The sequence below is a fragment of the Lepus europaeus genome, chromosome 2 (genome assembly GCF_033115175.1).
Source record: "Lepus europaeus isolate LE1 chromosome 2, mLepTim1.pri, whole genome shotgun sequence".
Taxonomy (NCBI): Eukaryota; Metazoa; Chordata; class Mammalia; order Lagomorpha; family Leporidae; genus Lepus; species Lepus europaeus.
The window spans coordinates 148,554,498-148,568,752 of NC_084828.1; positions in this window are offsets into that span (position 1 = coordinate 148,554,498).

Below are 14,255 nucleotides of genomic sequence, written 5' to 3' on the forward strand. Positions count from 1 at the left end.
ACTGTGGGGGAGAGCAGAGAACAATGTGAAAAAAGCATCAAATAAAAGCCTAAGTATGTCTCATAAAATTAATGCTGCTCGTTTGAAGATTTAAAACCAGATATTGTCAACAAGATCATCTGAGGTGATTGAAAGTAGGTAGAAAAACCTTTTGATTTAAAGTTTACATTCTTTTTAAAAGTTTTTGGAAGATTTATTTATGTATTTGAAAAGCAGAATGACAGAAAAACAGAGATATTCCATCCCCTGGTTTATTCACCAAATGATAGCAACAACCAGGGCTGGGCCAAATCAGAGCTATGAGCCAGAAACTCCATCCAGGTATCCAATGTGGGTGGCAGAAATCTAAGCACTTGAGCCATTATCCACTAGTGCCTACTTGGCTTCAGATCAGCTCAGCCCCAGCCATTACAGCCTTTTGGGAAGTGAACCAGAGGATGGAAGATTTTTCTCTCTCTCTTTCTGCCTTTCAAAATAATAAATCTTTTTTTTTTTTTTTTTTTGACAGGCAGAGTGGACAGTGAGAGAGACAGACAGAGAGAAAGGTCTTCCTTTTGCCGTTGGTTCACCCTCCAATGGCCGCCGCGGTAGCGCGCTGCGGCCGGCGCACCGCGCTGATCCGATGGCAGGAGCCAGGTGTTTCTCCTGGTCTCCCATGGGGTGCAGGGCCCAAGGGCTTGGGCCATCCTCCACTGCACTCCCTGGCCACAGCAGAGAGCTGGCCTGGAAGAGGGGCAACCGGGACAGGATCGGTGCCCCAACCGGGACTAGAACCCGGTGTGCCGGCACCGCTAGGCGGAGGATTAGCCTATTGAGCCGCGGTGCCGGCCAATAAATCTTTTTTTTTTAAAAAAGATGGTTTACAAATAAAACATTTCAGGAAAATCTTGTATCAATTCAGCTACACAAAAAATAATGATATAGACATATAATAACAATGATTTTTATTTCTTCACAACAATCTGAAAGCAGACATTACAAATTATAATAAAAAATACATTCTCTGTTTCAGAAAGGTTGCTAGGTCTATTGGTCTAAAGCCAAACTGTTGGACATTGCAGCCACTAGCCATATATGACTATGGAAACTGGAAATGTGTGGCTCACTGTGATTGAGATGTATTGTTAGGGTAAAAAGCCAATCAGATTTTAAATATTTAGTATTTAAAAGCCCATGATATACCCCACTAACAATTTTTAAATAAGAAATAATCATTGAAGCAATATTTTGGATGCATTAAGTTAGGTAATTTTCATTACAATTCATTTCATGTATTTACTTTTTAAAAATGTGACTGTTAGAATTTTAAAATCACATACAAAGGGATTTGAAAAGGCTCATGGAAAAATGAGTGAAAAGAGAAGTTTACTTTAGTTAAAAAAAACTTTGTAATGCACACACAGTATTTTCACCATGTATTTTCCATGACCACTTTGATGATTTCACATATGGCTTCCATCTGTCATTCATGTTCTGTTAGACAGCCCTGTTCCAGAGAACCAAAACGCCATACTCTTCTGGCATTTTTCAAAGAGGGTTCACACTTGGCTTGTACTTACCCGAACCTCCTTGGCTGTGCAGAATGAATACCTCAAAGCATTAGAGCAACACAGTAAGAATAGGAAGTTGGGAGGATAGGGAACAGCACTGAATTCAGGGAGCAGAAATGCCAGGTCCAACATTAAGAAATTGCTGGTTGAATGATTTCTAGTAAAATATTTATTTTTAGTATTTGCGCTCTTCTAAAGCATGAACTATTTTTTTGTACAGATTCTTTTAATACATTCTTTATACAATGTCATTTTGAGCAAGGTATATCCCACTGGCAACTCCTAGCTGGTTTTCCCTGAATAAATATTGCTGATTTGTTATATGAGGGAATGCCCCTCCACTGACATGATAATTACTGCTTTATTCTAATCCCATGTAAGAGCCTCCATGATGGTTCACATGCAAGGAATACATTTCAGAGCAGAGGTGATTTCTGCTCTCCCAGTTATCTTTCAGACAATATTTATGATCACAGCAACCAGGCTGATCCTAACTGATCCATATGAAAAAGTCACTTTTATTAGCAGAGAGAAGTTACACATTCTCTTGTTGAAGTTGGGTGATTAGCTTATTCCCTGAGAAACATAGTACATTTGTGCTTTCTCCCTTATCACTAAAGATCATTTGTTGCTTGTGATTATTCATTCTGCCACAAAGTATGAAAAGCAATTATAGCATTTGTCAACAGAGTAGCTCTGTGGAAGGCAGAGGAAATAGTAAGTTGGGACTGAAGACTCTCTTTATAATAATCAGAATAGATGATAGAAGGAAGAAGAATGGGAATGTAAAAAAAATCCCTCAGAATCAGTAAAAAGTAGAGGTTCTTTTAGTCACTGAGAGTTTCAAAAGGTGGTATTGGGACAAGGTTGTGAAAGCTTCTACTTTTATATTCTACCAGTGATTAAGGTGTTTGGCCATTGTTAGAGCCAAACACCTTAATCATCACATTAAGGACAGACAATTTAACATCTGAACCAGTAATTAGCTAGTAGTAAATCCTCTATCAATGTTTGTTGAATAAATGAGAAAATTCATGACCTATATATCTATTTGAAAGCCACATCATTTATTAGCATAAGATGCTGTGGTGTAAGTGTTGTGGCTGTTTTATCAAGACAGCCCTTTGTCTTTTGTTCTTGCCACTGTAGATCACTATAGATGATCTTTCCTTTCCCAAGCCAAAAATATGGCCACTGCTTGCAGGGGTTTTTTTTCCTGCTTTGCTTTGTTTTTTGTTGCCTATATGGCTTTTGTGCTGCAGCAGGAAGCAGAAGTTACTGGACTGCAGAAGATAAGTCCTTTGTGACTTTTGTTTGCAATTGCTATGGCTCAGTGAGAATTTTGCAGGAAGTAAGAGTAAAGGAGGTAAGAGCTTGGAGTTGAACACGTGTTAGCTGTGACACTCAAAGGCAGAAGAAGATTCCTGAGACTGAGAGATGGGGGTGGGGTTTGGATGGTAGGGAGATTTTGCTGGGCACAGATCCCAACACTGCATATGAGCATCCCCTCAGGCAGGGACTGAAGAATATGGCAGAGATGGCCTCCGTCTATCTTCAAAAGACAACATGAGCATGGACAGTGAGCTCACTAGAGACCAATGTGGACAAAGACCTGGAGGGCACTTGGCTGAATTCTCCCACCAAGTACCTTATGGAACCTTTAGTAAAACCTGAGGAAGCGGAGAACCTTTCCAATAAGTGAGATGAATTTCTCACCAACTGGATGGTTTCACGGTTCAGAGCAGAATAAAATTTCTTCAGAGCAAACTTCACTGTAGCAAGTTGCAAGGGCATCATTCATGAAAGTACTTGCTTGGGCAATGACCCATCCATAGGATAAAATGAAAAAAATAAAAAAGTACGAGAACTAGATGTGACTTCCATGTTAATCTGGTTCAGATTCCTCTTTTTCAGCTTAGGACACCAAGGCTTGTTCTGAGTTGTTGAATCACAGCCAGTGCAGAGCTGGGGCAGTGGGTCATCGGTACACTCTTCTATCTCATCATTTACAAAACACAGATATATTTTTGGAAGTTAAAATACATTATTATTTCACTATGGCCATACATTTCACCTATCAGAATAAGATCTTATCATTTTTAAATGAAATAAAAAAGTTAAAAAAATAAAAAAAACTAGATTGTATAAAAATCCACCATCAAAAAAGAGTCATGGCTCCATGGATTTCCAGTACTCTTCATTATAGAAACTGGGGGAAGATGACCTGAGCTGCACATAAACTTGCTGACATTACAGTTACTAAGAATTCAAAGCTCTTTGAAGGCATCTTAAATATAGATATATGTATGTGTGAGTGTTAGGCACACCCACAGGAGTCTGTTAGTCATCAAAAACTGCATAGGTATTGCTTCTCAGGTGGGTATATGTGTGTGTGTGTGTGTATTAAACCTACCTAATAGCTACAGAAAAAGTTTATCATTTCTGATTGGGTCTTACTTCTTAATAAGAAATAAGTATAACACTACTTCTAGTCCAACTTTATCCTTTATCTAGTCTTGTTTAATCTGTGTATTTTCCTACCTTCTTACCCTTTGCTCTTTGCAGGCAAAAGGATGATTGAAATTTGGCTTCTCATTTCTCTCCAGTCACCTGTGCCAGAGAATACAACTGTCCTTTGAAGAAGAGCCTCTTTCTGGCCAAATGAGCAGCCTGTACCACCACTCAGTGATGGGAGGACTCAAGTAACATGTCAGCCCAGCAACTGTCCCAGGATGGCTGATTTCAGACCTTGCTGCTGGAGGGTCCAAAAGGAAGGGGGTGGGCAGGGTGGTGCCCACATGGCAAAAGACTGTCCTTTGAAAGTTGCATCACTGAGAAAGGCTGTATCACAGGGCACTGACCCGGTTTCCCTCTTGTTTGGCATTCTGTTCAGATATTGCGATAGGAGTCTCTCTGCCAGCAGGGCCCATGGCGGATGAGGATAAACAGCAGCACCACTAGGATACCAGACACCACGCAAAAGGCAACAGCAAGGATGACCTTTAGAACTGTGGGAAAACAGAAAATGTATTAACGTAAAATGAATGCATTAGAAAAATATGAATTTCATATCATATCAGTGTTGACTTCTGCCTTCATTGTAAACATAAAAGGCATTTCTGAAGGAGCCTTGAAGTCAGCACAGGGCCGTGAAAAGGACTCAGGATTAGGAGTGAGGAGATGATCTAGATTCCAGTTCTAAGTGCCTTTCAACTTTTCCTCAGCTCCCACTACAAAGGGAAAATAACTGAGTGAAATATTTCTAAGATCCTCTTCTAGCCCTAACTTTATGCATTCTTCTATAGCTAAATTACCAATTGTCCATGCCCACAGGTCAAAGGAAATTCTGAATATTGAACTGTAATCAATTGGATGTAAAAGCAATGGAATCTTTGTATTTTTGAATTTGATTTTCAGCTGAATATGTTTCAGAGTGAAAATCTTGAACACATATGTGTTTATTTACACATATCCTTGATGCTTGGTGAGATACAAAGATGATACAAGGGTACTTCAAAAATTTATAGAAAAATGGAATTAAAAGATGTTTATTGGGGCTGGTGCTGTGGTATAGTAGGCTGAGGCACCAGCAACGCATATGGGCACTGGTTCATGCCCCGGCTGCTCCTCTTCCAATCCAGCTCTCTGCTAATAGCCTGGGAAGGCAGTGGAAAATGGCCCAAGTGCTTGGACTTCTATACCCACATGGGAGACCAGGAAGAAGCTCTTGACTCCAGGCTTTGTATCTGCCCAGCTCTGGCTGTGGCAGCCATTTGGGGAATGAATCAGCAGAAGGAAGACCTCTCTCTCTGTCTCTCCCTCTTTCTATCTGTAACTCTTCCTCTCAAATAAATAAAAAGATCCTTAAAAAAAAGATGTTTGTTTTGAAGCAAAATTTTTTTTTTGAAATCCATTCATAGTTTTACCATAGTACATATTTTCCATGAATTTTTAGATGAATCTTAACTTGGTGGTCATTTAGTTTGAAACACTAATTCATTATTTCATTTGGAAAGTTACTCTCAACATGCACACACCCTAGACAACTTACAGTATACACAAAGTGAATACCAGTTTATACCATCTCTAAATATATATATCTCCTCATTGTAAAAATATGGGGTTGCCCGGTGAGAATGGCTCACATTCAGAAATCTACCAACAATAGATGCTGGAGAGGATGTAGGGAAAAAGGGACACTAACCCACTGTTGGTGGGAATGTAAACTGGTTAAGCCACTATGGAAATCAGTCTGGAGATTCCTCAGAAACCTGAACATAACCCTACCACACAACCCAGCCATCCCACTCCTTGGAATTTACCCAAAGGAAATTAATTTGGCTAATAAAAAAGCCATCTGCACATTAATGTTTATTGCAGCTCAATTCACAATAGCTAAGACCTGGAACCAACCCAAATGCCCATCAACAGTAGACTGGATAAAGAAATTATGGGACATGTACTCCATAGAATACTATACAGCAGTAAGAAACAATGAAACCCAGTCATTTGCAACAAGATGGAGGAATCTGGAAAACATCATGCTGAGTGAATTAAGTCAGTCCCAAAGAGACAAATATCATTTGTTTTCCCTGATCGGCGACAACTGAGCACCAAAGGGGAAACCTGTTGAAGTGAAATGGACACTATAATAAACAATGACCTGATCAGCTCTTGTCCTGACTCTAGATGTACAATGTAATACTTTATCCTTTTTAGTATTTGTTGTTGTTGTTGTTCTAGTACTAGTGGTTGAACTCTGTAATTCACACACAATTATTCTTAGGTGTTTAAATTTTAACTGAAAAGTGATCCCTGTTAAATTTAAGAGTGGAAAAAGAGAGGGAGGAGATGTACAATTTGGGACATGCACAATCAGACTTGCCCCAAATGATGGAGTTAGAAATGTGCCAGGGGATTCCAATACAATCCCATCAAGATGGCATGTACCAATGCCGTCTCACTAGTCCAAGTGATCAATTTCAGTTCACATTCGATGGCTCTGATAGGTCTAAGAATCAAAGGGATCACACAAACAAGACAAGTGTCTGCTAATACTAACTGATAGAATCAAAAAGGGAGAGAAAGATCCAACATGGGAAGTGGGATACACAGCAGACTCATAGAATGGCAGATGTCCTAAACAACACTCTGGCCTCAGAATCAGCCCTTAAGGCATTCAGATCTGGCTCAAGAGCCCATGAGAGTATTGTAGGCATGGAAAGCCAAGATACCATGGAAAAGAAAAAAAAAAAAGAAGACCTAAATGAAAGATCTCTGTGAGTGAGATCCCAGTGGAAAGAATGGGGCCATCAAAGAAGGAGGTACCTTTCTCTGAAGGGAGGAGAGAACTTCCACTTTGACTATGACCCTATCGGAATAAGATCAAAGTCAGCAAAATCTAAAGGCTTCCATAGCCCTGGCAACTCATGACTAGAGCCTAGGGAGATTACTGACGCCATGAACAGGAGTGTCAAATTGTTAAGTCAGCAACAGAAATCATTGTGTACTTACATCCCATGTGGGATCTGTCCTTAATGTGTTGTCTAATGTGCAGTGATGTTATAACTAGTACTGAAACAGTATTTTTACACTTTGTGTTTCTGCGTGGGTACAAACTGATGAGATCTTTACTAATTATATACTGAATCGATCTTCTGTATATAAAGATAATTGGAAATGAAAAAACAAAACCTGGTGTTAAATTGGAAATGGCATAGAAAATTAATTTTTAAAAAAATATTATGTAGGATCTCTGTCTTTAATGTGCTGTACACTCTTATTTAATGCTATAACTAGTACTCCAACAGTATTTTTTTCACTTTGTGTTGCTATATGGGGGCAAACTGTTGAAATCGTTACCTAATATATACTAAACTGATCTTTTGTATATAAAGAGAATTGAAAATGAATCATGATGTGATTGGAAGGGGAGAGGGAGCGGGAAAGGGGAGGGTTGTGGGTGGGAGGGAAGTTTTGGGGAGGGGAAGCCATTGTAACCCATAAGCTGTACTTTGGAAATTTATATTCATTAAATAAAAGTTTAATTAAAAAAAATCAGAAAAAAAAATATGGGGTTGCTTTTTGGCTTAAGAAATGGAAAAGCAAACAATTCTAATCCCATCAGGTCTTTCTATGGAAACTTAGTGCTCCACAGAACACAGCTGGAAATCACTGATCTTATTGTAGACATGAGGAAAATAAGCAGCTAAGAAATTAGATAATGCAGTTAAGGATAAGCAGTAGTAATGGACTTGGATAGTTGGGATATTATGATTTTAAAAGCCATTTTTTAACTAATGACTTCCAAATTTAAATTTCCAGCCCTTAACTCTTTCCTAAGCTTACAATTCTTATATCCATCTATGTACTTGACAGAAGGTGGTCCTCTCTTATCTCTGGTTTCATTTTCTTTAGTTTTAGCTAGTTATTTGTGGTCAACTGTTGTCTGAAAGTATTAAATGGAAATTTCCAGTAATAATTCATAAATTTTAAATTGCTCATTGCTCTGAATAGCGTGGTAAAATCTTGAACCATTCCATTCCCATCCTACCTGGGATATTAATTGTCACTTCATTTAGCATATCCATACTGTACATGCTACATGCCCATTATTCATTTAGTAATTATCTAAGTTATCAGATTGATTGCTTTGGTGTGTGTTTGTGCTCAAGGAATCTTTGTTTTATTTAATAATGGCTCCAAAGCATAAGAATAGTGACACTAGCAATTTGGATGTGACAAAGAGAATTCATAAATTGGTCCTTTTATGTAAAAAAGGTGAAAGCACAATAGGATTTTGAGACAGCGGGGGAGAGTCCATTCACATAATTTTTAATTTTATTTTATTATTGGTTATTGTTGTTAGTCTCTTACTGTACTCTTTTATAAATTAAACTTTATCATTGGTATGTATACATTAGGAAAAACATAGTGTGTGTATAGACATATATGTGTATATATATTATATATGCATACACACACATACATACATATAGTTCAATACATCCATGATTTTAGGCATCCATCATATCCTCCATAGAAAAGGGGGGACTCCTGTATTCCCCTGGACACCTAATGAACATTTCCACCTCAACTAGTCCAAACCTGGTGTCTCCATCACTCCCCCACACCGTATTTGCTTTTCCCACAGCCTTCCTCATTTCGGTTAATGAAAACTCCCTTTTTCTGCTAGTTCAAAACAAAACTTGCAGTCTTGCTTGACTCACTATTTCTTTGACATCCTATACCTGCTCTGTAAGTAATTCCTGCTTGTTCTACCAAAAATATATCCAGACAATAATGACTTCTTTTCTCTGCCACCACCCTTCTGTGAACCAGGATCATGACAATGGCCTTCTGCCTTGTTCAAGACAAATGTCCAACCTTTCTACATTGCCATCTGTTTTCAACACAGCAACCAAATAATTTTAAGTCAAATCATGCCACCCCTTCACTTAAAGCAAAGTCTAGAATAGATACTCATCTCAATCAGAATAAACACTGGAGTCCTAATAATGACAGTTTATGAGACTCCATATAATCTGGCCTCCATTCACCACTTGGATTTCCTCTCTGGCTACTCTCCCTTCACTTACTCTCTGGTCTTAAGTCCTTTCTGCTGTTTTTCAAATGCATCAGCACACTTCCCTTTAGTGTTTTTGCTGTTATGGCTGTTGCCATTTCATGAATAGTCTTCCCATAGATCCCTGGATTAGGTCCCTTCCTTCCTGTCTTTGCTTAAACCTCATCTTTTCAGTGAAACCTCACCATTTAAAAAACACAACTTGTATACCCCCTCCCTTCTACCCCAACCCAACCTTTGTGATTTCATCTTCCAAACCACATATTTATTATCTGACTGCTAATAGAATGTAAGCTTCATAAAGGCAGGAACTCTTATTTCTTTTGTCATAAATGTATTCCAGGCACTCAAAACAGTACCTGGCACATAGCAAGTACTAACAAATATTTTTAGAAAAAAAATAATGACTCAGAAACCATAGGTTACCAATTCTTTGTTTAATGTTTTATCTCATGATGCCAGAATGCTTCTTTGATTCACAAGAAGATGAATACTAATAAAGTTAGACCCTCCTGGATAGTGCCATTAGAATAGCAGATGGAGTTAATATCAATTAAATCAGAGTGAAGAAGGAAATCAAGGACTAAAAGGGAATCATCGAGGAAGGCAGATACTAGTGATTATCCAACCCTTATTTTCATGGTTGGCTTTCTGCATTTATAAACATATTTTCAGTTGTTTATATTGACTATGTTGTCTTCTAGTCCCATGGAATTTGCTTCCTACCTTTCCCTTCCTGCTTTCCTTCCTAGACATGCACTGAGCACATGTCAGTGCCAGGCAGGCTGTGCTAACTGCTGAGGTTCTGTGATCTCTGCTTTTGAGGAGCTCCAAGTGTAGTAGGAGAATCAGATAGAAAATTATGCAATGATATGATAAATACCTAAGGAAGGCATAAAAGATACTGTCAGAACAGAGCGAAAGTTTTAGTCAACAGAATGCATTCTATTTGGAATGGAATGAGTTCAGAAAATCTTCTGAGATTAGAGCTGGCTGTGAGGTGAGTAGGATTTTGCCATGAGACTGAAGGAGTCCACAAAGGCATGTTTGGGAAATAAGGAGAAATAATATGTTTCCTGGTGCATAGACTCAGGCAGGGGAGAACAGATGCTGAAACTGGGACATGGTTTTTAGGTTTCTGGATTTCTAGAAATTATCACAACAATTATTAAACACAGAAGTGACACTGCTCAATCTGAGTTTACAAAGACTAACTAGAAAAAATAGGATGGTGGCATAATAATAGGTCTGATAGAGAGCTATTGAAATATCATGGATAATCTATGGAGGGATCAGAACTGGAATTATTGTCCTGGGAATGCAGGAGAGGGAATTCAAGAGACTCCTGCCATGATATGGAGAGGTTCTGTGACAGACTAAATATGCTGGCAAAGGAGGAGTTACAGTCCAGGCAACCCTATCAGTTCTTGATTGAATGGTTGAGAAGACAATTGACACTCGGACACAAAGAAGACAAGTTTGGAGTAGAAGAGAGAACAAATTTTGTTTCAAATGTGAGGTTGAGATGAATTTTTATCCTGATAGAGATGATCAGTAGGAAACTGGAGAAATCAAGTCTAGAATTCTACACTAAGAGGTGGAAAGAGAGATTGCAGAAGAAGACAGAGGCTTGGTATCCTAACTCCTGATGAGTGTGGAAGGAGGAAACCAAGGACAGAGCCCTGGGAATGATCATTTATGGGCTGGTAGAAGGGATTCATCCAAGAGAAACTGGCCAAGGAGGCCTGGAAGAAATAAGACTTAGAGCATATATGCTCTCTCTCCATTTTTAAATTATATGCTTCCTGGTACTACAAAAGATAGAATAGTGACCTAAAAGCTGAGCAAGAGTGGTCAATTCTATTTTACTGAGTTCAGGTCTACTGCAAGGAATGAGTGCAAAGATGCTCTACTATGTGGGAACACAGAAGTTGCTACTTTTTTGAAAACCATGCTGGTGATAGGTACCAAAAGCCTATTCTTTTTGTCATTAACCCTCAAGTCCAAAGCTACCTTACTTTTTTTTTTTACCTTTTGAATAAGTTTGCTTTTTCTTTCCCTCACCCTGATCCTTAGATTTTTGCCACAGCCTCCTATTTTCCCTATCTTCAGTCCCATTCCTCTCCATTCCATTCTCCCCATTGAAACTGAAGGATTGGTGCTGGCGCTGTGGCGCAGCAGGTTAACATCCTGGCCTGAAGTGCCGGCATTCCATATGGGTGCCAGTTCAAGACCCGGCTGCTCCACTTCCAATCCAGCTCTCTGCTATGGCCTGGGAAAGCAGTGGAAGATGGCCCAAAGCATTGGATGGAAGACCTCTCTCTCTCTGCCTCTCCTCTCTCTGTGTAACTCTCAATTTCAAATAAATAAATAAATCTTAAAAAAAAAAAAAGAAACTGAAAGAACTTCCTAAGACAACTAGCCAGTGACAGTGCCAATCCTCTGCCCAAATCTTTCAATGACTAGAACTACTCAACTTGGCCAACAAAGGATTCACTGCCTCCCCACAGGCTCAGCCCTCCATATGCTCCCTGAACTTTCCCATTTCTAAAATGCTCCAGGCTATTCCAGGCTATCTCTAGCCTCCTGGCCTTTATACATGACCATTTTTTCTTTCATCCATAACATTCTCCTCTCCATTCATCCCTATTCACCAAGCTCATTTTTTTTCTCTTTCAGGTTTTGTTTTTAACATTCCTCTTCTAAAAAGCCTTCTCTGATTCTTCACTTAGGCTAATGCCTCTTATTATCTGTGAGTCCTTCAACATAAGTACTCGGCATAGTTTACTGGTAGGGTTTAATTGTTTATCTCCTGTCTTCATTGGCTGTTCTGTCCTTCTTGTCCCAATGTCTACAAGATGCTGGGGACAATCTTGTCTGTTGCTGTTTCTTCAGCAGATTTGGCGGCTGCTACAGAGACACACATTAAGTACACAATAGGCACTCAATAAATATTCAGTGTTTACTAAATATGCACAAACTTGGCGCCATCAATTGTACTTTGGGATTTGCCCTACTGGAATGGTTCACAAGTCAATGTGGGATGGAAAGGGACTATGATATGGTAAAAACGTGTTATTGGAGAAGTTGAGTTTGAATTCTGACCCTGTTACTTGTGGCACGTTGTTCTCTGAGCTCTAGTTTTCTTTGAATGCTTCAGAAGGGAAGGAAAAGAGGCCACTGAATTGATCATTTTCAAAAGGGAAGAGCAACAAAAGAAATGAGGGAAAAGTGGGTGTAATTTCATAGAATAGTTAGGAGGTGAGAAGGAGATGAGGAAATAGAGTATAATTCATTAGTGGAAAATTAGGATTGAAGAAGGTGAGATGGAACAAGCATGTGCGAGTCTTTTGATGAGAGAATATTCGGATATTTTCACAGGAAAGGAGAAGGAGTTGATGCAGAGGAAGAAAGGGAAGCTAATGAGATCTACTGGGGTTCTGAGGCAGTAGTGGGGATGGGACCCCATGTGCAGTGAGAAGAATCAGTCTACTCAAGAGGGACATGATTTCCTGAGAAACAGCAGCAAAGGAAGGTTCAAGCTACTAGAATATTTTGAGGCAGTGTCTAAGAGGTATCAATGGTTATTTTGCCTAAAAGAATAAAAAGACAAAATGGAAACACAAGTTCGGGAAAAAATAAAATGGACTTCCAAGGGAGAGTAGGAAAAGAGTTTAGTAGTGGTGAACACCTTTAACAAGCTGTGCTGAAAGCCATAGCTGGGGCTGGAACAGAAATTCTAACATTCATGGTTGGAAATGAAGATGATAGGCTTGGACTTCTGCTATCTGCTGCTCTGCTTGGCAGATCAGAATGGAAAATGCAAATGACTGATTTGATTGAGGGTTGATTATTGGTGTGGTGGGCAGGGTAAGGGATAGGGCATCATTATGATGATCAGAAATGCCTAGGTTGAGGACAGGAATGGGAGTGAGAAGTGACATGGTACATTACAAAGCAGGTCCCCAATGTCTTTAATGAATAAGGATTTAGCACTTAGGAAATTAAAGATAATGGCAATAGGATAAAAAAAAAAAGTAAAAAAGTTTACCAAACAGATGGCCTCATCTCTGAGGGAGAAGGGATAATGGAAGAGATACTATCAAACAGGGCTCTTCACAGCAAGAAGGAACAGAGAATGTCCAGGTTACTATGCAGATAACAGAGCTCAAACAACACAGGCATGCTTGATTTGCATGCGTACACAGCCAGTGACTGGTCTTCACCATGTAGTCACTTTTCAGGCTCCTTTATTGCTTTTCTCTCCCATTTATGGACCAGCTGATATCCAGGCTTCTGACATCTGGGCAAAGCCATGAGGAAGTCAGGCTAGATATGGATGGCTGAACATTTATTCAATTAGCAAGTACTAACTGAAAGCATCAGGTTCTTGGTACTGTCTACTGGCTGAAAAATTCAAAGATGAAAAAGGCATGAATCCTGCCTTTAAAGAACTCATATTTGGATCTTGAATCACATGTATGTGTACTATAGATTCTCAGCTTTACCAATGTAATGTGGGAAGCTGGAGCTTTGCACAACTAAATTTGCCTCCTGTAAAATAATTGGAGATGAACATTGAGGCAGAGCGGGAAGCACTAGTGAAGAAACTGATTATTAGTAAAGTGTTGGAATTAAAGAAACATTTTAAAAATAATTTGATTATTTTCAGGTAGTATAGCCTGGAACTTCGACTTACCATGAATTTTCTTGCAAAGGCTGTTTAATTTAATTGATTGGATCTGGCTTACTGGGTCTGCTAGACTCACTGAAAATATTGCTTATAGGTTTGGATAGAATTTCATGGGTGGAAATACCCTAACGAGTAGGGTTGCCAGGCATCCTGTACATATGGGGCATATCTTATATGTAATGATTTTTGGTTTTTCTGGCATGGCTTTCTCAGAACACCTGTAAATGTCTTCTATGCCACTTTTTCCGATAAATTATAGAAATTCAGCCGTAAGAGCTATTTGTAAAATTTATCTGGACATCCTGTCCTTTCGTTTGTGAAATTTGGTGGCCCCTATAAGGCACCAGCTCCATCTGCTCTGCAGTCTCTCTGCTAAGGGAGGAAGCTGACTGGCCAAAGGGCGTTCTGTGTCCCAGCAAGTTTCCAA